Source organism: Syngnathoides biaculeatus, chromosome 14 (genome assembly GCF_019802595.1).
Source record: "Syngnathoides biaculeatus isolate LvHL_M chromosome 14, ASM1980259v1, whole genome shotgun sequence".
Lineage (NCBI taxonomy): Eukaryota > Metazoa > Chordata > Actinopteri > Syngnathiformes > Syngnathidae > Syngnathoides > Syngnathoides biaculeatus.
In genome coordinates, this window is record NC_084653.1 from 3,291,824 (window position 1) to 3,317,811 (window position 25,988).

At 44.3% G+C, this 25,988-nt stretch overlaps 1 protein-coding gene across 1 annotated transcript in view; it reads left to right on the top strand.

Annotated features, from left to right (window-relative positions):
- Positions 1–2,163: 2,163 nt before the first annotated feature.
- The window catches only part of vtcn1 (V-set domain containing T cell activation inhibitor 1), a 35,588-nt gene continuing 11,763 nt past the window's right edge, over positions 2,164–25,988 (top strand). Inside the window, exon 1 of the mRNA XM_061842310.1 lies at positions 2,164–2,226. The gene's annotated coding sequence lies outside the window, so the exon portion shown is untranslated. The remainder of the gene's footprint in view (positions 2,227–25,988) is intronic.

The window sequence follows — 25,988 nt, forward strand, 5'->3', positions numbered from 1 at the left end:
ATGTTGAAAAATAATACATAGCTGAGCGTAGTTGAGCAGACCAGTAATACCATTTAAAGTTTGGAAATTGTAACCCTCCAGTTTTATGAGGCATATAAAGCAACCGTAGTCTTTATCTGGCTTTCTTATTATTCCAAATAAAATTCAGGAGCATTCTGTTGAGTCTAGTGAAAAAGATGTCAGGTAATGGAAGAGGGATGGTTTGAAAAAAATATAACAATTTCAGCAAAATGCTCATTTAACGGTGTTTATACGTCCCAATATTGAAATTGGCATAATCATCCACCTGTCTAATAACTGTTGTCCCTCCAAGATTAAAGGGTCATAATTAATCTGAACTATATTGTTAACATCAGGGGAAATTTTGACATCCAAATAAGTAAATCCATCTCTCGCGTTCAATGAGGAGTGTTAACCACAGGCTTAAGTCTCTCTTCAGTACTTAAAAATAAAATGGATGACTTTGTATCTTTAATCACATAGCCTCGGAGACTACCAAACTTTTTAATTTGCTCCAATAAATTTGGAAGGCTCGTGGATAACTTAGTCAAAAAGAGAATGACGTCATCAGCATAAAGAGAGATTCTGTGATCTTGACCACCAATTTGGATGCCCGTCAAGCCTCTATCCATACGAATCGACATGCACAGAGTTTGTAAGGCTAAAATGAACAACATTGGGGAAAGAGAGCCGCCCTGGCGTGTGGATCTTTCCAAAACAATTGGTTTAGAAGAAATACTGTTTGTGATAATACTAGCAGTAGGGTTTGTATATAAAATGTTTAACCATTTAAGAAAATTATTGCCAAATTCAAACCACTGTAGAACATTAAATAAAAATGACCATTCAATTCTGTCAAAGGCCTGACGTGGATCCAACGACAGCAGTGCTGTATCTTTACACTCTGCCTTTTCATGTAATATATTCAAAACTCTTCAAATATTGGGAAATCCTTGACGTTTTTTAACAAAACCGTTTTGATCACTATGTATTAAACTAGGTATATACTGATCCAATCGTATTGCCAGGGCTTTGCAAAGTATTTTTGTATCGCATCCCATCAAGCTTATTGGTCCATATGAGGAACATTCTGTCCAAGGCTTATTAGGTTTGAGGATCAGGGTAATCAGCACAAGTCTCAATGTAGGAGGAAGAGTCTCCTTATTATATGATTCTTTATACATGTCCATCAATGGAGTCAGTAATTGATTTTTTAAATGCTTTATAATATTCTATAGTCAGTCCATCGGTCCCAGGAGCACAATTAGTGTTAATACTTTGAATGGCAGCAGAAATTTCTTCTTCTGTCAGATGGTTATCTAAGTTTTGCTATGCCTCCTCTGATAGCACTGGAAATACAAGTGAATCAAGAAATGCATCCCTCTCAAACAAAGTCTGTTGTTTCTCTGATTTATACAATTGTCCATAGAAATCCCTGAACGTACTATTAATTTCTTGAGGGTCAACAGTCAAATCTCCATTAGATGTCCTGATGCTATTAATTGCCCGTTCTGTTTGTAATTCCCTAATCCTCCAAGACAAAAATTTACCCACTTTTTCACCTTGATCGTAATAATGCTGCTTAAGCCATAATAAACTTTTTGCCGCTTTATCTGTAGATAATTTATTATATTTACTTTTTAAAATGGCAATTATTCATGTTTACGTGGATCATCTACCTGATCTAAATCATTTTCTAACTCCTTAATTTACTTCTCTAAATCACACATCTCTGCTTTTTGTTGTTTAGATTTAGAACTTGTAAAACTAATAACTTATGCTTTGAATGCTTCCCATCTTATACAGGCTCCCGTTAGATCTGTATTAATTTAAAAAAAAATCAATTTTACTTTTTATGAAGGAGACAAAGTTCTCATTCTGCAGCCATATAGACTTAAATTGCCAATTCTAGGGGCAGTGACAAAGTTTGTCTATTTGAATATTCATAGATATTGGTGCATGGTCGCTAATCACTATACTGTCACACCAACAGTTTTTTGTCATGATCCTGCCGCTCCAGCACGAGCTGTGCGGGTGCCTGCGCGGGTGCGCTGATTGGGGCGCACACCTGCGTCTCATGCGGGCTGATTAGTCTGTGTATTTATATCACCCCGATGACGACTGGTCCCCGCCAGTTCGTTGAGCTTCATGTCACGTTCCAGCACACTCGTATCCCTGATCGTCAACCTGTGTGTACCGACCTTCGCCTGTTCTCCGACCAACCTTGTAAGCCTGTCTCCTTTGATAATTCTGCCTGCTTTGATCGTTCTCCTGTGTACCGACTCCTGCCTGCCCGCTCACCTGCTCTCTTCGCCCGACGTCCCAACTATTGCTGCTGCACCCGATTGCCTGCTCGATCCCCGACCTCGGCATATAATAAACGTTTCTTCCTGAACTACGTTGCATCGTCCTAGTCCTGCATTTGTGTCCTACTCCCGTTCCGATGGGATGTGACATTTTTAACCTTTGACAGAAGGTTTTGAGAGACAAAAAAAGAAATCAATGCGCAATCGAGTTTTCTGGGAGCCTGAATAACATGAAAATTTCATTTTAAAAGGATTAAAATGGGAATTAATAACCATATCAAGCCAGAGCTGGTGAGGGAATTTTGGGCGTACTCAATCCTTGGAAGGAAAAAACTCCATGAAGCCGGGTGGTTGATAGCAATACAGCGGAGAGGCAATTCTGGTTCGGCCACTCTGTCCGGCTGTTGGTTTGGGGGTGATAACCTGATGACAAACTGGCTCCTGCACCCACCGCTTTGCAGAATTCCTTACAGATTTGTGATGAGAATTGGGGACCTTGATCAGAGACAAAATCAATGGGCATGCCATGGAGTCCAAACACATGTGGCATAAGGAGGTTAGCAGTTGCCCAGGCAGATGGGAGTTTTGGGAGGGGTACATAATGGCCACATTTAGAAAAGTGATCTACTATAAGGATGACAGTGTTACTTTCAGAAGCGGGAAGGCTTGTGATTAAGTCCACGATGATGTGAGACCACAGTTGGCTTGGAATCAGCAAAGGGGCACAGCAGACAAGCTGGGGCATGGTGCAAGGTGGTTGTGAGGCTGGTAGGGGGAATTGCGACTTTACTGTACTTGCAGATGAAACAATGGTAAAAATGAAAAAAAATCTGAGGAAGCATTGCAGTTCTTTCCATGTTGTGGGGATGGGCAAGTTTATGATAGCTTGGGATCTTGTCAAGATCAGGTTGTAGTTGTCCTTTTGCAATGATGTATCTCAGAAAATGTACTGAGGACTGGTGGAATTTGCATTTTTCTTGTTTGACATATAGCTGGTCCTCAAGGAGGTGCTGCAGGACTTGGTGGACATGGATGCGATGTTCTTCGAGGTACACAAACACAAACTGGGTGAGCATGTGTTTTGGCAAAATGTTTTTCTGATACCAGAAGCAAAGAGATCTTTTCTTTGTGGATTTTTTTTTTTTACAAAAAGAAAGGAAAGTCTTTGCAAAGAGGGGAAAGTGTACATGTCGTACGAGTTGTCACCCCTGACTAAAGATCAGACAAAAAGTCCTTTCCTTATATTAAAGTGAGAGAGACAGAGAGAGACAAAACAAGACAGTAATCTATGTCCAGCCGTATACACGTGGAGCCGGTAGGAATATCACATGACTGAGAGAACGAGATCCACACCAGGAAAAAAAAACTGTTAAAGCTGAAGGAAGTAGAATGGATAAAACTGTCATAACCAGAACGCTAGGGCGGACCCAAATGCACTACTCTGTAGACAGGGAGGCAGTTAAAGGAAGATCTTTATTCGTTCCAAGGTCGTATGCCGGGGAGTCAGTCAGAGTGAGCAGCAGTATCAAGAGCGTCAAGCTTACGGGGCTGGTCAGAGGACAGGTGGAGGTTGGTACACAGGGGTTTAGGATCAGGAACGAGGACGTGTGGGGAACAAAGCATGGATGCAACGATGCAAAGCCAGACCGTCCGCTGGGTCCTATATATACTAGGGTTCATTATCACTGATGAGACCCAGGTGTGCAGGGGACCTGCACCGCCAGGGCTGGGACCGGCAGGATCATGACAAAAACTAATATTTTGTATATATGTAAAAGATATCTGCTGTATGAAATCGCACATATCTTGGAGGACATTAGATACATGTTTAGAAAATTGCACTGGCATTGATTAACCCGAATGGCATGACCAGATACTCGAAGTGTCTAAGAGAGGTATGGAAGGCAAAGATAAGCGACTCAGAAAATCAATGGATGGGTATTGTTTAGTCCCCGGTAGTCAATGCACAGGTGGAGAATAGTGTCTTTCTTCTCGACGAAGAATCGAGCCCCATCCGATTATGAGGAGGGGCATATGATGCCACCAGCCAGGGTGTCACAGATGTAATCTTCCATAACTCTCTTCTCAGGATGGGTCACATTGGACAGCCCGCTTGAGGGAAGTGGGGTCCTGCCAAGATGTCAATGCCAGCTGGGCGGCAGAAATATTGCTAAATTCTTACAACATACTGGTGAGAGGCCCTGATATTCTTGTGGAACTTGTGAGCAGTCTAGTGGGACAGCAGCAGCTGGGGCGCCTTTGGAGGGTGTAACAGCAGAAACCTGGAAGTTGAATGACAATGAGGGCTCCTTCCAGTGATGGATAAATGAGACCTATCTAAAAGAGGAAGCAAAAAGGTGCGCCCAAGCTTTGTCGCAGGCCAAGCAAGGGCAGTTGTTGGCCTGGAAAGAAGTGGAGGCAATGAAGATCACTGGGAAAGAGCTGTGAGAGATGGAGGCATTCAGGGGAAGCTTTACCATCAGAGCTGTATATGACATCTTGCCTTCTCCCACGAACCTAAACCAGTGGTCTGCGAAAGATCCCAAGTGCCTGTTATGACCAAGTCCTGCAACACTGGAGCACATCGTGGTTGGTTGCAAGAGCAGCCTTACTTAAGGCCATTACACCTGGCAGCACAACCAAGTGCTGAAGTGTCTCACTGGTCTTCTAGAGAACCACCAGATGAGGGTGAACGCCTTCCCACCCTAGTCAGGCAACTGGCAACCAAGGCTATTTGTTCAGGAGGGGGAGAGTTAAACCGGCCACACCAACAAGCCACCAGACAGCGGCGAGCTGGCCAGTGCACGAGACTAGAAGCTGCTGGCAGACCTGGACAAGAACCTCTGCTTTCCATCTGAGATTGCAACTACCACCCTACGACCAGATCTAGTACTTTGGTCTGCCTCTCTCAAGCTTGTCTCCATCATCAAACTCACAGTCCCCTGGGAGGGGCCAATCGAGGAGGGGTATAAGCGGAAGTGGCTGAGGTATGCAGGACTTGTGGCCGAAGACAACAGCAAGGTTGGAGAGCAGAGGTACGGCCGGTGAGTGTTTATAGCCTCTTCAACATCCAGGGTACTCAGAGAGATGCGAGTCCGAGGGAAGGCCCATCAGCAGGCAGTCAGAGATCTCTCCAAGGTGGTGGAAAAGGCCAGCCAGGGACTGTGGATAAAGAGGAAAGACCCCAGTTAGGCCTTCAGGAGAATTGATGGCACCTATGGGGTGAACCTGGGATGCTGGGATTCACTGCTGAACCCTCTTAAGAGTGTTGTGGGCCTATCATCGAAACACTTGATGACGGAAGAAAGCCCACTTGATAACCTGTAGGGTTCTATCACTTATTTGAACATCCCAGAGAGCCTCATCGGAGCCAAATTATGCATGAATAGAGGGATATTAACATGTATTCCTACATAATACATCCAAGGTTGTGAATTTGGAGCCAGTGAATACCAAGAACCACAGGGATCGCAGGGGAAGGGATGACAAATAGGTATGTGGTTTCACAGTGATTGCCGGAGATCAAGAGTGTGATGGGCACTGTTTGGTGGGTGACAGAGGAGATGACCCAGCTATTCAGGACTGTTATGCTTCATGGAGATGGGAGTGGTTGGAGGGGAATTTGGAATTTGTGTGTTAATCCATCCTGAATGAAGTTGGCACCATCACTGGAATCAATGAGGGCAGTAGTTGGGTGGTTTAGAGCAGAGACTGTAATGCAAACGGGAACAGTCATGCAGGGGGTCAGGGGGGGTGCTCAGGGGAACAGAGGTTGGGTTTACCATGACGCTCTCATGTCGCAGTGAGCCTAGCTTTTTGCGACGGATAGGTCACGAGGACATAAAATGATCAGGTTGACCACAATAAAAGCACAGCTGCTGGATAACACAACGCTCATACTCTTGTGAGTTTAATCGTGTTTTCTCAATATGACTAGGTTCATCGGATTCAGTGGAGTGAAGAGGAAGTGGATGTCTGGCGAATGGTGTGGTGCTTAGCGTGGAAGTATGTCTATGCGAGCAGAACCCTTTTTCACGTGCTCTCTTTTGCAGCCTGATAGCAAAGGCTACAAGAGCATTCAGAGAAGAGGGCTCATCCCAGACAGCGAGGTCATCTTTAATTTGATCAGTGAGCCCATTGGGGAAAACTCCCCTCGGGGTCGCTTCATGCCACCCACATTCAACAGCAAGGATACGGAAATCGACGGAATATTCAGCGATGGATCTATTGCCCTGAGAAAGCGAGAGGAGACGACGGGCAACTTCTTTGCCCTGGACGGGTTGATCAAACACCTTGCGGAGTTCAATGGAAAAGGAGTCAAATGAATGAACCACCAGGGAGGAGTTATGCCATTATAACATTTAGCTGCTTTGCTATGCAGGAGGTTAGTGACATAGGCTACTTTTGAACTTTCAGTTCAACGTTTAACTCTATGGTTGGAGATTGAATACAAGTGAGCATTTTAGTAGAAACTGGCTCCATAAACCGAGGTCCCTAGAGTAGGGTTTTGGACCGGGGACATTAGGTTCTTTGTACAGAGTGTGAGGCAGATCGGAAGCTGCGGGCTCAGGAGGAATATGTAGCGGAGTTGGGTTGGTTAGAAAACGAGATGCCTGTTATCTGAGGAATTGGAATGTTTACATGAGTTCCAGGAGGGTGAGTGCAGTTGTTATTGCCTCTGGGGTTGCTTGGGTTCATGATGGCCAAAGCATTCTGTCATGAATTGAGAGGAGCTGAACCCAAGACCAGGCAGAAGCAGATATAATATGACAAACAGTTTACTGATGAAGGTTAAGGAGATGATCCAGGATGTGTTGGCAGACAGCAGAGTGGACCGGGGGCAGGCAGTGGACAGAACAGGGGGCTGGCTTGTAAACAGTAATGACAGGGGTCAGGAACATCAGGGACTACTGTGAACATGAAAACACAAGAGTTATCAAAGGAACAAGGACTAGTGTGGCATACTTGAGTCAGGTAGGTCACGGTACCATGAGGAGAGGCTGCAATAATTTGGCATCAAACTCGGGAAACGGGCAGGCTTAAATAGTGGTGGTGATGGCTGATTGAGAACAGCTCCCTCCTCAGCACGTTTCTACCAATATATACTCACTCTCTCACCTTTGGATATGTCCAAACTATCGAAGTCTGCTTTCTCAAATCTTGTCTCCAAAACATCCAACTTTGGCTGTCCCTCTAATGTCTCATTTCTAATGCTGTCCAACCTGCTCACTCCGAGCGAGGACCTCAACATCTTAATTTCTGCCAGCTCCAATTCTCCTTCCTGTTTTCTCTTCACTGCCACCATCTCTAATCCGTACATCATGGCCAGCCTCACCACTGTTTTATAAAATTTGCCTTTCATTCTACCAGACTCTTCTGTCACATAACACCTCAGACACCTTCCACCAGGTTTTCCAACCTGATTGGACCCGTTTCTTCACTTCCTCACCACACTCGAAGTCTGGTTTCTCAAACTTTGTCTCCAAAACATCCAACTTTGGCTGTCCCTCTAATGAGCACATATCTAATTCTATCAAACCTGCTCACTCCTAGAGAGAACCTCGGCATCTTGATTTCTGTCACCTCCATCTCAGTTTCCTTTTGCCTCTTCAGGTTCACTGTCTCTAACCTGTACATCATGAATGGCCTCACCACTGTTTTATAAACTTTGCCCTTCATCCTAGCAGAAAATCTTCTGTCACATAACACCACAGACACCTTCCACCAGCTGTTCCAACCTGATTGGACCCATTTCTTTGGCTAATCTTTATTCCTTTCATTTTGAGTGCATGCCTCCATCTTTGCAATCGTTCCTCCACCTGCTCGCTGCTTTCTCTGCAACTCATAATATCATTTGCGAACATCATAGTCCTAGGGGATTCCAGTCTACCCTCATTCGTCAACCAATCCATTACCACAGCAAACAGGAAGGGGCTCAGAGCTGATCCCTGAGGCACTCCCACCTCGACCTTAAATTCTTCTGTCACACCTACGGCACACCTCACAATTTTTCTGCTGCCATCATACATTTCCTGTACTATTCTAACATATTTCTCCTCCACACCAGACTTACGCATGCAGTACCACAGTTCCTCTCTTGGTACTCGGTCATAGGCTTTCTCTAGATCCACAAAGACACAAGCTAGCTCCTTCTGACCGTCTCTGTACTTTTAACTAGCATCCTCAATGCAAATAATGCATCTGTGGTACTCTTTCTTCGCTTATTTCAGCCAGACAATGCCAAACCACATTCTGCAGGTCTTACAATAGCATGTCTTTGTTGTAAAAGAGCGCATGTACTCGACTGGCCTGCCTGTCATCCAAACCGGTCTCCCATTGAAAATATGTGGGGCATTTTGAAGTGTAAAATATGACAACAGACTGCTGAACATCTAAAACTGTGTATCAAGCAAGAATGGGAAAAAAAATCCACCAACAAAGCTTCGACAATTAGTGTCCAAGTTCCCAAACATTTGCTGAATGTTGTTAAAAAAAAAGGTGACGTTAAACTTGACCCTGTACCCGCTTTTTGGGAACTTGTCGGAGTCGAAAATTCTAAGTTTATGATTTGGTAAAAACTAAATTTATGTTTGAACATCAAATATTTTGTTTTTGTAGTGTATTCAATTAAATTGAATATGGTTTCTGATTTTATTTATCTTTAATGCAGCGTCCCAACTTCATTGGAATTGGGTTTGTAGAATTTATTGCACTAAAATGTTTGCAAGTTGTATTTCAAACTCAATTTCAATTAACTTTTTTTTCAGAAATGCTGTGTACTTTCAAGGGTAGCCTGGAAGTCCAAAACAATATAACAAATTGTGAAACACTACATTTCAGGAAACACAAACACAAAAGATAAAACACTTTAACATATCACAAAACAATAGTGTGTTTCGTGAAATGTTAGTGTTTTATTTTATGAGTTTGTGTTTTGTGAAATTTTAGTGTTTTGTCTATGTTTTTGTATTTCGTCTTTTGTTTTTGTGTTTTGTAAAATGTTAGTGTTACACAATTTGTTGTACTGTGTATTGTTTTGCACTTTTTGCACTGTAACTTTGGAATGACAGCCGTGTAACTCCTACGGTTCTGAAAAGAACAGTTGAGCAAAAGCCAAGACTGTTTTCTGTTGAACAAATATCATATGTACAGTATTCCCTAGGGGCTAATAGAGAATGAAAGAGATTAGGAAATAATCCATCCATCCATCCATTATCTAAGCCTTTTAACCTCATGAGGGTCGCGGGAGTGCTGGAGTTTTTCCCAGCTGTCATCGGGCAGAAGGCGGGGTACACATCTAAACTGGTTGGCAGCCAATCTCTGGGCACATGGAGACGGACAACAGTCTGACAATCAGACCTAAGGGCAATTTAGAGTTTGTGGGAGGAAACCAGAGTGTCTGGAGAAAACCCGCACAGCCATGGGGAGAACACGCAAACTCCACACAGGTGGGGCCAGGATTTGATCCCTGGTCCTCAGAACTGTGAGCTTAACGTTCTACACCTGCGTCATAATGCCGCCATAGAAAATAATCCATAACATAAAGAGGTTGCCATCCTTCAAAAAAAAGGTTTTGTGAACTACATCTGCATTCCTCCTGTGTCCTCCACTTTAATCAAACCATTCGGGTTAGTTTCTGCATTTACAAACACTGACCTGTTACAATTGACAGTTGTCATAAAATTCAAATGTTTCACATGGAGTAGTCTCAAATTTAAAAATACAGTGCGGACAAATTTATCAGAGAGCTGACACAATAGATTATATTTTAATGGTGAAACTTCAATAACTTCAGTAGTATAAAAATTATATTCACATGTAGCTACTCACGTTTTGTACTGTATTTTCTCAAAGTGGAACACATTTTGTCAATGTTTTTATTGCTGTGATCAGACTGCAAAGTGATTGGAAAATCTAGACATACTGTAGAAAGCATCTGGGATCTTCTAGCTCTGATTCTTTCATGACATCTGCAAACGTCACTGCAACTTTTTTTTTTTCTTTTTAAATCCAAACATAGTGATAGGCACAGCAGTTCTTTTGAGTGCACTGTATCATTCAAATCTGTTCTTTAAAAAGATTTGTTCAAAAGATTTTGTCATGCTTCAAACAAGAAGTCAAGTTCAAACTTGGACATATTAAACATTTGATATGATAAAACTGTTGCGAATAACTATTTTAACAATGATACAGGTATATTTAAATTTGAGCTGAAAGTAATTAATAAGTATTAATGTTGATTCCGTTAGTTACACACACATTGTATTTTAGTTCATAGGTTTGATATCGATTGTTGACTCTACCTCCATCTCTGTAATTTGGTGAGTATTAAACCCATACTGTTCACAAGCGCTGATAAAATAAGATTCTATTATTATTGATTCCTATATTTTGGTCAAACAAGTGGTGCTTACAGAGCATCAGACAATGTAGCAGGCTCTTGAAATTGTGTCTTAAAGTATGGAATTGATCTTCATGCGTCTTCATGATCATTATATCAAGGGTTGAGGAAAGGGGGTTGAGATAATCAGTGACATCCCGTTGCGTCCAGCTCCACGACCCTAAATTTCACAGTTGGGATGTAAAATCAGATGCACTCCTGAGGAAAACAGCTGTTTCCATCTTACAACACTACCACAACCACCGTCAGACAAGACAACACACATGCAGATGTACACTATCAACTTGATGAAAGATTCCCTTTATGATGATTCTTTCAACTCACCCACAATAGAACAAACACAATCTGTAAAAACTGAAAGTCACTCCAAGTATATTATTGAAGACAAATTGATTTATTTAGTAGTTCCAATACATCAGAATGTACAAATGAAATGTCATTGTCCATCTAATTACAGCGAGCAAACAACTTCTTACCATACTATTAGAATGGAGTGTGTTGTATCCCAGTCATTGACCTTAGTTGGCAGGTCATCATAATAAAGTGAATCACACATTCAGCTTTGTGTCACTCCTGAGGCTTGACTCATTTTTCTTTCAAAGACTTCCTGCATTGAGCTTTATGCCAATTGAGATCAGAGACATGTGACCCTTGTCTGAGTTTTGAGTTTCCCAATCATCTTACAAAACATTCAAAGTCCCTAGACTCAGTTGTAGGCTCTGTGCATTCCTCTTCTTCTTCTGACAACAAATCCGGTTTCCTTTTCTTCTTTTCTTCAACCCACAGTAGCTGAATTTCCACCGACGCCCTGCAGGTTAGCAGTGCCGGGGACGGGCGTTGTTAACCCAGGCCATTCGGTCTGGGATTTTTTAGATGAACGCTCATATTTGTTTGGCACAGTTTTCATGTCGGATGCCCATCCTGACGCAACCCTCTGCATTTATCCGGGCTTGGGACCGGCGTACAGATTACACTGGCTTGTGCCCCCATCGAGCTGCAATAGATTTGACAAAAATAATGCTGAGTAAAAAGGCCAAAAAACCTCACTGATGTATTTTTTATTTTTTGACACAGTACACAAACACAGACAGTAAAATCACACTATTAACCAGAAGAAAAAAAATGTATACACTGTTACAGTGTTTACAAAACTGTATAAAAAAAGGGCAGTTTTTACAAAGTCAGCCACGTCAATCATTTTCATCCATTCATTGTCTGAGTCGCTTATTCACACAAGGGTCGAAGGAATGCTGAAGCCTATCCCAGCTATCTTCAGGCAGGACCTGGGGTATTACCTGAAAATAGAAACAAACAACCATTCTCACTCACAATTACACCTAAGGGCAATTTAAAGTCTCCAATTAATGCCATCATTCCTCTCACATCCCAAAAACATGCATTAATTGGAGACGCAAAATTGTTCTAAGCTGTGAGTGTGACAACTGTCTGTCTCCATGTGCCCTGCAAATTGCACTTACAAACACACTTGGGAACACTTTCAAGTGTCCAATTAATGTTACATGTTTTTGGGATCTGGGAGGAAACCAGAGTGCCCAGAGAAAACCCACGCAGGCATAGGGAGAACATGCAAACGCCACACAGAAGAGCCGGGATTGAACGCTGGACTTCAGAACAACGAGGGCAACGTTTTACAGCTGCTCCACTGTGCCACCCTAAAACATTTAATCAAAATGAATGATGGACAAGTTCAGCTGTCCCAGCTTCTGTCATGACAGACCCTCCTCTCCAGCACTCCTGAATAGACCTTTCCAGGGAGGCTGAGGACTGTGACCCACCTATAGTTGGAACACACCCTCCGGTCCACCTTCTTGAAAAGGGGACTCACCACCCCAGTCTGCCAATCCAGAAGCACTCTCCCCGATGTCCACGCGATGTTGCAGAGGCGTGTCAACCAGGACAGCCCCACAACATCCATAGCCTTTAGGAACTCTGGGCGAATCTCATCTACCCCCAGGGCCTGCCACCAAGGAGCTTTTTAACCACCTCGGTGACCTCAACTCCAGAGATAGAAGATCCCGCCTCAAAGAACCCACACTCAGAATTCTCATGGGAAGGTGTGTTGGTGGAATCAAGGAGGTCTTCGAAGTTTTTTCCCTACCGAATCACAACATCCCAAGTTGAGGTCAGCAGTGCCCCATGCCCAGTATACACCGTGTTGACAGTGCACTGCTTCCCCCTCCTGAGACCCGGGACGGTGGACCGGAATTTCCTCGAAGCCATCCTGAAGTCGTTCTCCATGGCCTCAACGAACTCTTCCCATGCCTGGGTTTTTGTCTCAGTGACCACCAAAGCTGCATTTCAGTTGGCCAGTCGGTATCTATCAGCTGCCTCGGGAGTCCCGCAAGCTAAAAATGCCCGATAGGACTCCTTCTTCAGCTTGACAGCATCCCTCACTGCAAGGGTCCACCAACGTGTTCTGGGGTTGCCCTAGAGACCCATTTTTGTGCTACGTGGGAATGCACACCATACCACTGGTTTTGGATCCCCCCCCCCCCAATCAGTCATTCATCTTCAACTGCTTATCAGAGGTCAGGTTGCAGTGACAGTGACGGTGGTCCCGTGCCTCGCCCAGAATGTGACCAAAATTCTTTCAGAGATGGGAGTTGAAATTCCTTCTGACACGGGAATCTTCCAGCCGTTCCCAGCAGACCTTCACAATACATTTGGGGCTGCCACGTCGGACCGGCATCTTCCCCCACCATCGGAGCCAATTCACCACTAGGTGGTGATCATTTGACAGCTCCACCGCTCTCTTCACCCGAGTGTCCAAGACATGTGGTTGCAAGTCTGATGACATGACTACAAAGTCGATCATTGAACGGTGACCTAGGGTGTCCTGGTGCCAGGTGCACATGTGGACACCCCTATGCCTGAACATGGTCTTTGTTATGGACAATCCGTGATGAGCACAGAAGTCCAATAACAGAACACCACAAGGGTTCTGATCGGAGGGAGGTGTTCTTGCCAATCACACCCTTCCATGTCTCACTGTCATTGCCCACGTGAGCATTGAAGTTCCCCAGCAGAATGATGGAGCCCCCAGAGGGAGCACCCTCGAGCACTCCCTTGAAGGACTCCAAAAAGGGTGGGTACTCTGAACTGCTGTTTGGTTCATAAGCACAAACAACAGTCAGGATCCGTCCCCCTCTCCGTCCTCTCATCCACCGGGGTAAACCCCAATGTACAGGCCCCGAGCTGGGGGACAATTAGTATACCTACACCTGCTCGGCGTCTCTCACCGTGGGCAACTACAGAGTGGAACAGAGTCCAACCCCTCTCAAGATGAGTGGAACCAGAGCACAAGCGGTGCGTAGAGGCGAGTCCCATTATATCTAGTTGGAACTTCTCGACCTCCCGCACCACCTCGCGCTTTTTCCCTGCCAAAGAGGTGGCATTCCATGTCCCTAGAGCTAGTTTCTGTAGCTGGGGATCAGATCGCCAAGGTCCCTGCCTTTGGACACGGCCTAGCTCACATTGCACCCGGTAAGGTGAGGGCTCAAGGAGGGGGCCACCCATGCTGTACAGTTAAAGGCAGTGTTGCTGAAGACACAAGAAGAAGCAGGTAGACTACACCCTGAACTGGACACCATTCAGTTGCAGAGCATATATCTAAAGTATACGTTAGGTTACAAGGTTAGGTCCCGATGGACCATGATGTTTGCAGCTGATATTGTGATGTGCAGGGAAAGCAGGGAGCAGGTGGAGGAACAATTAGAAAAATTGAGGCATGCACTGGAAAGGAGAGGAATGAAGAATAGCTGAAGTAAAACAGAATATATGTGCGTGAATGACAGGGGTTGATGAGAGATGACACGCTGTGGTGACCCCTGACGGGACAAGCCGAAAGGAAAAGAAGATACACTAGGTGTGAACTGAAACCACGCTGCCTGCACCAAAGTCTGGCAAGTGTAAGTCTCAACAATGTTTGCTGACTTAACACTTTACCAACGTAGCCTCTGACTCTTTTACTCCTATTCTTGAAAGGTTGTTCCTGTCATGATCCTGCCGCTTCAGCACGAGCTGTGCGGGTGTCCGCGCAGGTGCGCTGATTGGAAGGTGCACACCTGCGCCTCATGCAGCCCGATTATGCTGTGGATTTATATGACCGCGATGACAACTGGCCGGCGCCAGTTCGTATGATCTTCATGTCCCGTTCGTGTGCTCCGGTATCCCTGATTGAACCTGTGTGTACCGACCTTCGTCCGTTCTGCGACCAACCTTGTAAGCCTGACTCCTTCGTTACTTCTGCCTGCTTTGATTGTTCTCCTGTGCACCGACTCCTCCCTGTCCGCTCATCTGCTCTCTTCGCCCAACGTCCCAACTACCGCTGCTGCACCGGACTGCCTGCTCGATCCCCTACCTCTGCATATAATAAACGTGTCTCCTTGAACTACCTTGCGTCTTCCGAGTTCCTGCATTTGGGTCCTACTCTCGTTCCGATGGGACTTGACAGTTCCAGGTAGGCCACAACTTACATTAACATGTCCTGAAAGTCATACGAAGACATATGAATTTTCATCGCTCAGTGCCAAATTAAATGAGCTTTAAAGGCTTAAAGCATGGTTTGAGTTTTCCGCGACATATGCTACAGTTGTGTTATCAAAATGTGGCCTCACGTAGGCAGGGCTACCTCTTCACAAGCAGCTGTGAAACCCAAGGTGAGTCCCTCTTTACCCCATGTTCAGCAAGCGTCGGTCATGCAGTACGGCATCCAGGAGAAGAGGTTTGGGGGACAGATGGTGGTGGAATTTGCAAAAAGGATGCAAATAGCAGTAGAGGCAGGAAAATGGAGTGACCTACAAGAGTGGCGGTAGAAGCACAAAAGTGGATTACATTTTGTGCAGACGACCTTGACGTAGTGATTGGGGAGAGTATAGCTCGACAGCATAGTGGTTGGTGGTGTGTAAAATGACTCTGGTGGTCGGTAGGAAGATTAAGAAGACAAAGATAGAACAGAGAACCGTTTAATGGAAGCTCAGAAAGGAAGAATGTTGTGTAGCCTTTTCGAAAGAGGTGAGACAGGCTCTCTACGGACAGGAGGAGCTCCCAGAAGAATGGACTACTGCAGCCAAGGTGATCAGAGAGACAGGCAAGAGAGTCCTTGGTGTGTCTTCTGGTAGGAAAGGGGAAAAGGAGACTTGGTGGTGGAACCCCAAAATACAGGAAGTCATACAATGAAATAGGTGAGCAAAGAAGAGGGACACTGAGAGGACTGAGGTGAGGCAAAAGGCCAAAGGTAGAGGTGGGGAAGGCTAGACAAGAGGCATATGATGACATTTACACCAGGTTGGATACGAAAGAAGGAGCGGTGCCAGCGGTGCGACACCACGGGCCTCACTCGTGACTAAGACTCCAAGATACTTGAACTCCTCTAATTGGGACAGGATCTTATCCCAACATGGAGAGGGCAAACAACTCTTTTCTGAATGAAGACTATAGTCTTGGATTTGGAGATGCTGATTCTCATTTCAGCTGCTTCACACTTGGCTGCATACCGCTCCAGTGAAAGTTGGAGATCATGTCTTGATGAACCCAACATAACCACATAATCTGCAAAAAGCAGAGATATAATGCCGAGGCCACCCAACCGGACCCCCTCTATGCTTTGCCTGTGTGTAGAAATTCTGTCCATAAAGGTTATGAACAAAATCGGTGTCAAAGAGCAGCCTTGGCGTAGTCCAACCCTCATCAGAAACATGTCTCATTTACTGCCGGCAATCTGGACCAAACTCTGACTCCGGTCGGACAGAGACTTAACAGCCCCCCCATACTCCCAAGGAACTCTCCATAGGAATCCCTGAGGGACATGGTTGAACGTCTTTTCCAAGTCTAAAAAATTCATGTAAACTGGTTGGGCAAACTTCAATGGACCCGTGAAGATCCTGCCGCGGGTATAGAGCTGGTCCATTGTTTCAAAGCCTGGACGAAAACCACAATATTTCTCCTGAATCTGGGATTTGCCTTCCTGATAGACCCTCCTCTCCAGCATCCCTGAATAGATCTTACCAGGGAGGCTGTGGAGTGTGATACCCCCGTAGTTGGAATACATTCTCTGGTTGCCTTTCTTAAAAAGGGGGACCACCACATCACCACAATGAACTCCAGGTACATTTCATCCTTTCTTGGCCCTTCCCACCAAGGAGCTTTTTAACCGCCTCCATGACCTAGACCCCAAAAATAGGAGAGTCTGCCTCTGAGAACACAGACTCTGCTTCCTCTTGGGAAGGTGTCAGTGGAATTGAGGAGGTCTTCAAATTATTCTCCCCACCGACTCACAACGTCCCGAGTCCAGGACACCAGTGGCCCATCTTCACCATACACAATGTTGATGGTGCACAGTTAACCCCTTCTGAGATGCCGTATGGTCAATCAGAATCTCTTCGAAGCCACCCAAAAGCCTTTCTCAATGGTGTCACTGAATTCTTCCCTCGTCCAAGTTTTTGCCTCAGCGACCACCAAAGCTGCATTCTTCTTGGCCAATTGGTACCCATTAGTTGCCTCAGGAGTCCCACATGCGAAAAAAAAGCCTGACAGGACTTCTTCTTCATCTTGACAACATCCCTCACCACTTGTGTCTACCAATGAATTCGGGGATTGCCACAACAGACACCAACCACTTAACAACTACAGGTCTAGTCAGCCACCTGATCAATGGAGGCGCGGAACACAGTCCACTCAAAGTCCGCTCCGCCTCCTGACATGACATGAACAAAGTTCTGTCAGACGTGGAAGTTGAAACTTCTTCTGATAGGGGATTCTGCTAGCTGTTCTCAGGAGACCTTCATAATACGTTTGGCACTGCCACATCAAACGGGCATTTCCCCCCACCATCGAAGCCAACTCACCACCAGGTGGTGATCAGTTGACACCTCCATCCTTCTCTTCACCTGAGTGTCGAAGACATGCGTACACAAGTCTGATGACATGAGCACAAAATCAACCACCAAACTGCGACCAAGGGTGTCCTGGTGCCAAGTGCACGTGTGGACACACTTATGCTCGAACATGGTGTTTGTTATGGACAATCCATAATGAGCACAGAAGTCCCATATAAACACCGCTTGGGTTCTGATTGGGGGGGGGGTAGGGGGGGGGGTCTGTTCCTCCAAATCATGTCTTTCCAGGTCTCACTGTCATTGTCCACGTGAGCATTTAAGTCCCCCAGCAGAACAATGCAGTCCCCAGCGGGAGTGCTCTCGAGCACCCCATCTAAGGACTGCAAAAAGAGTGGGTATTCTGAACTCCTGTTTGGTGTATAGGCACAAACAACAGTCAGGACCCAACCTCCCACCCAAATGCGGAGTTAGGTTACCCGCTCGTTCAATGGGGTGAACCCCAACGTAGAGGTACTGAACAGGGGGGCAATTAGTATAGCCACACGTGCTCTGCGCCTCCCACCGTGGGCAACTCCAGGAACAGAGTCCAACCCCTCTAAGGAGGACTGGTACCAGAGCCCAAGTTTTGTATGGGAGCGATCTTGAGCATAGGTAGTTAGAACCTCTTAACCGCACACACCAGCTCAGGTACTTCCCTGCCAGACAGGGAAGTACCTGCCAGTTTTGCTAGCCGGGGATTGGATTGCCAAGGTCCCTGCCTTCAGCCACAACCCAGATCACACTACATCTGACCCCTTTTCCAGAAACTAGAGGAATAACCCCCACAAAACAAAACATCCATCCATTTTCTGAGCCACTTATCATCACGAGGGTCGCAAGACTGCCAAAGCCAATCCCAACCATCATTGGGCAGGAGGCAGGGTCCACCCTGAATTGGTTGCCAGCCAATCACAGGACACATGAAGACAGACAACAGTCGTACTCACAATCACATCTCAGTGGAATTTAAAGTCTACCATTAATGCATGTTTTTGGGATGTGGGAGGAAACTCGAGTGCCCGGAGAAAATTTATGCAGCCACAGAGAGAACATAAAAATTCCACACTCAGGATTTGAAGCCCGGTCTTCAGACCTGTGAGGCCAACGCTCTACAACTGCGCCACCATGTGCCCTGACATTGTCCATATTTTAAAATGAATAAAGTACCATTTTATTTTAGCAACTGGGAACATGGAATCGACCACGTGCAACTATTTAAAGGAGAAGTCTAGTCGTTTGGATTAACAATGTATCCAATAGGTCATGGCATATGTACTGTACCTTGAAAATTTGAGGTTAATCAAGGTACAGTACATATGCGATGACCTATCAGATGCATTGTTAAACAAAACGACTGGATTTCCCCTTTAAAAATAATCTTTTTAGGACATGTGATGAACTGTTCCAAGAATTCCAAACAGGCAGGAATATAATAAAAATAAAAATCCCAACACTTCCGAGTACTCTCGAACTGCCGGAGTTTGTCAAGTAAATAGTAAAGCTTCTTTCACAAAATAAAAGACTTTTTTTTTTTTCAAATAAATTTTATTTACCAAATCAATACACTTACTAATTACCATATGGGAAGAAGTACCGTAATTTATCAAAAATAATCCGGAATTTTTTGCAAAAATATTTTCAAAAAGTTAATAGAGCACCTTATATTTAGGAATGTATAAAAACTAAAAAATACAATCACATTGTATAGTCGTATACAGGTACATAGAGTGGTAAAAACGGTATACATATACATTTTGATATATTTGATGTCTTATGTTACACATTTATATATATTATGTTAATAATGTTCACCACCAACCTGAGTTCTATAGCCTCCTCGGGGAGCTTGCATTTTACGATTGTTAGTGAAGCATATTTGTTGCTCCTGCACTAAAGATCAGAATGACTGCCTGTGAGTTGGTTTTAACTCAAACTAAGCAAAAAAAAAATGTCGACTACAACAACTAGATGTGCAGCTGCTTTTAAAACAGTGTTTCTGAAAGTCAACCTGGGCCCGGACCCCCAGTGAGTCATTCAAAAAGCTCCCGGACCCCCAACGTCAACTTTCGCCAATAACGTAGTGCTGGACACAGCTATCTCTCTCCGCTAAGCTACCGGCACTGTAGGGCTGGTGCGCGGAGCTGCCTGAATCACTCATCTGGGCTGGGCTAAAAAGAGGATAGATAGGATGTGAGCCATAGCGAAACAGAAGAAAAAAAATGTTTAGTTCTTTTCTTCAGAAAAATATTTTATTATTACAGTGTCTCAGACATTATGTCACGGACCCCCTGGAAAGATGTTTTTCACCTCCTGGTGGTCCGTGGACCCCACTTTGGGAACCACTGCTTTAAAAGAATTGTCATCGCTGACACAAGCAACCCGGAAGCAGCACGGCAGTCAAAACAACAAGAGCTCATTGGTTTCATGACGTTTTCAAAGCAACATCAGCTCAAACTACATATTAAGGGCGTAATGAGTACATTTAAAAAACAAAACAAAAATGGAGACCGCACACAATTGAAATGCTCGCTTTTTTAAAATGTGCCCATTACACTCGTTTCTACAGTTAGTGCTGACGTTGTTTTGATAGCTACTGGACGCTGTAAGAAAGCTGCTTTACAGATTGATGCCGAACGGAGGTGGAGAGGCTGCTCTGCGCAACCCAAACTCGGGGAGAGTATAGCTCGACAGCATAGTGGTTGGTGGTGTGTAAAATGACTCTGGTGGTCGGTAGGAAGATTAAGAAGACAAAGATAGAACAGAGAACCGTTTAATGGAAGCTCAGAAAGGAAGAATGTTGTGTAGCCTTTTCGAAAGAGGTGAGACAGGCTCTCTACGGACAGGAGGAGCTCCCAGAAGAATGGACTACTGCAGCCAAGGTGATCAGAGAGACAGGCAAGAGAGTCCTTGGTGTGTTTGACAGTGATGCACCAAAGGTAGCGGCAGTGGATATTTTTCAGATTGGAGATGAGTCAGATGCGTCTTTTGAAGGGATGTGTAATGTAGAGGATAAACTGCACTATGCACAAATGTTTTATGCACAAATATTTAATGCAAAGAAATGTGGCTGCGGCGGTGGCATTGGGTCCCTACAGCCATTGCCCAGTGGCCAGTTGTTAGGGCGCCCCGGGGGGCGGGGGGCTGGCGGACCACCCCTGGTCCCTTGGCGTGGGACATGTTCTGTCCACAGGGTTGCTCTCAGGTGTACTGCTGGTCCTGGTTACCATCCTCAATTGACTGGGTGAAATCCATCACCTCCGCATTGTCGACACAGCAATTATAGGACATTTCTGTCAGTCTTTTTACATGCACATTGGTGTGTATTCACTTGCATGTAACCGTAATACACACCTCTGGAATTCTTTCACTGGATATGGGAACTCACTTATTGTCAGGCTTTGGTTCGCTGATATTGCTTTGTGATTTCAGTACTTGGCAGACTGCTGGAGGGTGGGACCCACCGTTTAAAGGGAACAGAATAGGGAGGACAACGTCTGATTATTTCATAGCATCACTTTGCTCCTGGTCATAGTCTTTGTGGTTCCAACTTTGTATGTATCCGACTTGGTTCGAGAACAGTATTTTGTGAGTTTGACTCCCCTAGCCTAGTCGTTACACCCGGGTGTCTTTTTTCCGCTGTGGCTGTTTTCCGATTCTATCAGCAATGTTGTAGCTTGTTACGCGGACTGCTTTGTGCGTGTCTAATTTTTATTTATACTATTTCAGCTGTCACTCATGAGTTGAGTGCACTTTTATTTTTTCCCATTTCGTGCTTGTTCTTATAGACTGTTTTATCCATGTTTATTTAGGTTTGTGCTGCTATGGCTGCCGCTCACTAGTTTTGTGCATCTTTAGTTCCCTTCTGTCCTTGTACACTTTCAGCAGCCTCTTGTGAATAAATTGATTGCATTCTACAAAATCACGTGTGCCTGTTTTGGATCCTCTACTCCTTGGAGGCGCCGCAACACATATTACAATAAATAATTTATGTATACATGAAGACTGTATATATCACACAATTTATATTCCCATACTGTAGACCGCTATAATTCACCGTGACTCCCACCACATTCCAGTTGTATAGCCGGATTCACTATCCTTGTCTTGAATACTTATTCTCCTGTCCTTGTCCTCTCCTATCTTGTCTTGTTCTTCCTTCACTGTGTGTAGCACTAGTTTCGCATAACATCCATAGTTGATTCTTAGATGTACATATGGAATAATTTGGTTTTCTCATTCTGTTTACATTTGGCACTTTGTTTTTGTCTAGAAATTCTGTTCTGTTCAACTGATTGACTCTGACCCTCAATAAAACTTAAATTAAAATGGGAAGAAATCACAGAGGAAGCTAAAAAAAATCCACTGTGGCAAAGTAAAACTGTTCTGGGATAAAGGGGATGCAGATTCTGTGTTCAGCTTAATCTAACAGCCGAAATGGACACACACACCAAAAAAAATGTCCGTTCCCTGAAATGCACTCAGATTTGAGCTTGCACAAATGCCTCAAATGTATAATAATCAAACTTTGCCCAAAGGTTGTGTATCAGAATAATATTTTACTTCAGCGTGCATAAAAGACAAATAATTTACCTCAATTGCACGGCGAAGAACCCATCTCAATTGCACATAGAGGACAAATATTGCATAGATGAAGAATCGACCTTAATTGCATGTAGAAGAAAAAGAATCTACTTCAATTTCACATGGAGGAAGATGAAGGAACCACGAGCATGCATAGAAGACTATGCTAGTCTTACCAGGGCAGCACTGACTGCCCGAGAAAAATTCCTTGTGTTTTTACACACTTGGCCAGTAAAGCTGATTCTGATTTATACTGTATTTATTATTATTACTTTTTTTAAAAATCTAATTCACTTGAATTTCTTAACAAATGCGGCTCACATGCAAAGGTCATTATTTTCTGGGGTCTGCCAGTGGATTTTAAAAGCTTGGACCGATGTCAAAGAATCAACCATTACCATTGGTTTTCAAAATACCGGACTGCTACGTGAGGAGAACAACACAATTTCAGCGATAACAGTGTCTAGAGATGAAAATGACATTGGGAGCGACAGACAGACTCAGATTAAGACAACAACGTTAGTCGTTTGAGTGAAAAGGAGGAGGGGGAAGCTATCATACTACCCATTAGTCCAATATAGGGGTGGATCTTAAACTTTCAGAGTCATGTGACACCCACCCTTTCCCCTCAGAGTCCTATGATGTAATTCCAATGAGGTCATCGAAGGCTGGATAAATGAACTCATAAAGGCTTATGTTTGGTCACTGAAGGCAGCATGAGTATTTAGTGAAGGCTGTGTTTTCAGTTATAAAAGCTCCCACCAGGTCATGAAGGCTCATGTTTATAAACCACAGTTTGTACACAAAATTGTTGCTTCCATGTCCATCAAATTTGTAGCCATGAGAGTGCAGATAGGATGACGTCAATATGGCTGGATAGATATTAATTAACACACTTAAAAAAAAGAGATGGAGTCAGACAACAGCCCAACAGAAACTAATGAAAATCCAAATTTATCTTTTTCTGGGTTGTTGGATGGCCTGATCAATAATGACAGTGAGGACCATACAGAAAAAGCATCCACAGATGCTAAAGATAATGCATTGCGTAGTGATCAGGAACAAGACGCCTCAGAGTGTGGAAGTTGTCCTTACGCAGGCACTCCCATACCTTTGGATGTCCATGACAACATGCAGCGATTAATCAAAAGTCAAGAGTTAGGTCATGTAGAGAATGGCGGTGTCAGATCAGACGAAACCGTGGACTATTTCATGCAGTCCTGTCCACTTGAAGAGCAAATGTGTACAGGTGTCCAAGAAGACTGGGAAGTGCAAAGAGAATTAACCCCAAACACCTTGGAACATCAGAGCAGTTCTACAACATCCTCCTCTACCTCTGTATACTTGAATGATGATATTCAGGCTGAGATAAAGACAGCCACCACCACCATCTATGGGGGGTTTGTTCAGTACGTTGACATTGCACATGATGCGGACATGGCATGCAAATCGGTGGTACCATGTCCTATAAATAAGATAAACAGAGAAGTGTCACCAGCCAACCCTTGTCAGGAGATACATCCTGAAGATAGTGATGCAGAACTACCTGTTGGTGTGGCATCCAAATTATCCCAAGAGGAACACAGTGAAGAACAGTCTTCAGTCTCCAGTGACCTGGTTTTGACTCCAGAAATCTTGGGAAAGGGAAGCAACCCTACCTATGTATGTTCCAGTAATAGCCCAGATGCTTCAAAACAACCATGGAGCCCTGTTGGTCAAGGATTACATCACAAGGATGTCACACCAGAAGAAAGGGGAGCAGATGGGCAATATGTGGAACCATCACTACTCTTGAACTGTGCTTATCAGGAGTCAAATTCTGTGGAGTTTGGTAGTTATGTGGATGATCAGAAGCAATCAAAATTTTTGATTCTGTCACCAAGCCAGGACCAGCATGGGAATGCAACACCACTCTGCAACACTTTTGGCAATGGGATCGATTCTCCAGATGTTGACAGTGTTGTGGATGAAGAGAAAGAATCAAAATCCTTCAGTATATCACCAAAAAGGGAGCAGTATAGGGAAACAACATCACCCACAACATCTGCTTGTCAGCAGTCACATCCTCTAGAGGTTGATAGTGATCTGGGTGAGGAGAAATCATCCAAATTCTTGAACCTGTTACCAAGAGAGGAACACCATGAGGATGCTACAGTACCTTCTAACGTTTCGGGTCAGTGGTTTGATCCTCTGGATGTTGACAGTGATTTAGATAACGAGGAACAATCAAAATCCTTGAGTTTATCACCAAAAAAGGAGCAGTACGGTAATGCAACACCTCCCTCAACAACTACTTGTCTGGGTTCGGATCCTCCGTATCTTGACAATGATGTGGATGAAGGGAAAGAATCAAAATTCTTGAGCCTATCATCAAGAGAGGAGCACTATGGGAATGCAACATCATTCTCTCATTCTTCTGGCCACGGAGTTGATCCTCTGCATATTGAGAGTGATGTAGTTGAAGTGAAACAATCAAAATCCTCATGTCTTTCATCACCAAGAGTGGAACAGTATGGGGGTGCAACACCACCATTGGCCTCTACTTTTTATTGGTCAGATCCTCTTGATATTACCAGTGATGCGGATATAGAGAAACTGTCAAAATCCTTGAGTCTATCACCAGGGGAGGAGCAGTATTTGGATACAAGATCACATTCTACTACCTCTTGTCCTTTGGAAGTTGAAACTGATGTGGATGAAGGAAAACCATCAAAATCCTCATCACCAAAAAATGAGCAGTATGGAGATGCAACACCACCTTATGATGTTGACAGTGCAGTTGATATAGAAAAACGAACAAAATGCATCAATCAATCCCCAAAAGAGGAGCACTCTGAGGATGGAACTCCATCATCTCACTCTCCTGGTCAGGATCCTCTGAATGTTTACAGTGATTTGAATGAAGGGAAACCATCAACATCTTCAAGTCTGTCACCACGGGAAGAGCAGTTAACCAATGCAACACCACCTTCTACCGCTACTGGTCAGGATCCCCTGGATGTTTCCAGTGATGTGGATGAAGAAAAGCCATCAAAATCCTCAAGTCTATCACCAAACGTGGAGCAGTATGGGGTTGCAACACTAGCCTCAACATCTCCTTGTCAGGGGTCTGATCCTCTGGATGTTGACAGTGATGTGAATGAAGAGAAACCATCAAAATCCTTGAGTCTATCACCAGGAGAGGAGCAGTATCCTCTGGATGTTGACAGTGATGTGGATGAAAAGAAGCCATCAAAACCCTTGAGTATGTCACCAGGAAAGGAGCAGTATGGGTATGCCACAGCACCTTATACTATTTCTGGTCACGATACTATGGAAGTTGACACTGAGGTGGATGAAGGGAAACCATCAAAATCCTTAAGTGTATCACCTAGAGGTGAGCAATATTGTGATGCAACAACACTCTCTATCATTACTGGCCAGAAGATTGATCCACTTGAGTTTGACAGAGAGATACCATTGACTCGATCACCAAGAGAGGAGCAGGATGAGAGTGCAACAGCATCCTCTACCTCTACTGGTTGGGATCATATCAATGTTGATAGCAACTTGGATCAAGAGACACCACCAAATTCATTGAGTCCATTAGTAGCAGAGCAGCAGAAATGGGATGAAACTCCACCCTTGAGTCCTTCTCAGGAGGTCGATTTTCTTGATCTTAATAATTTCATGGATAAAAAAGCAGTGAACCTATCACCACAGGAGGAGTGGAAAGGGGCTGAGATCCCATCTCATTTAGATTTTGTAGAAGTTGATGATGAACGGGAGCTTATTAAGAATGTGGTGTCAGCATCACTACAAGAG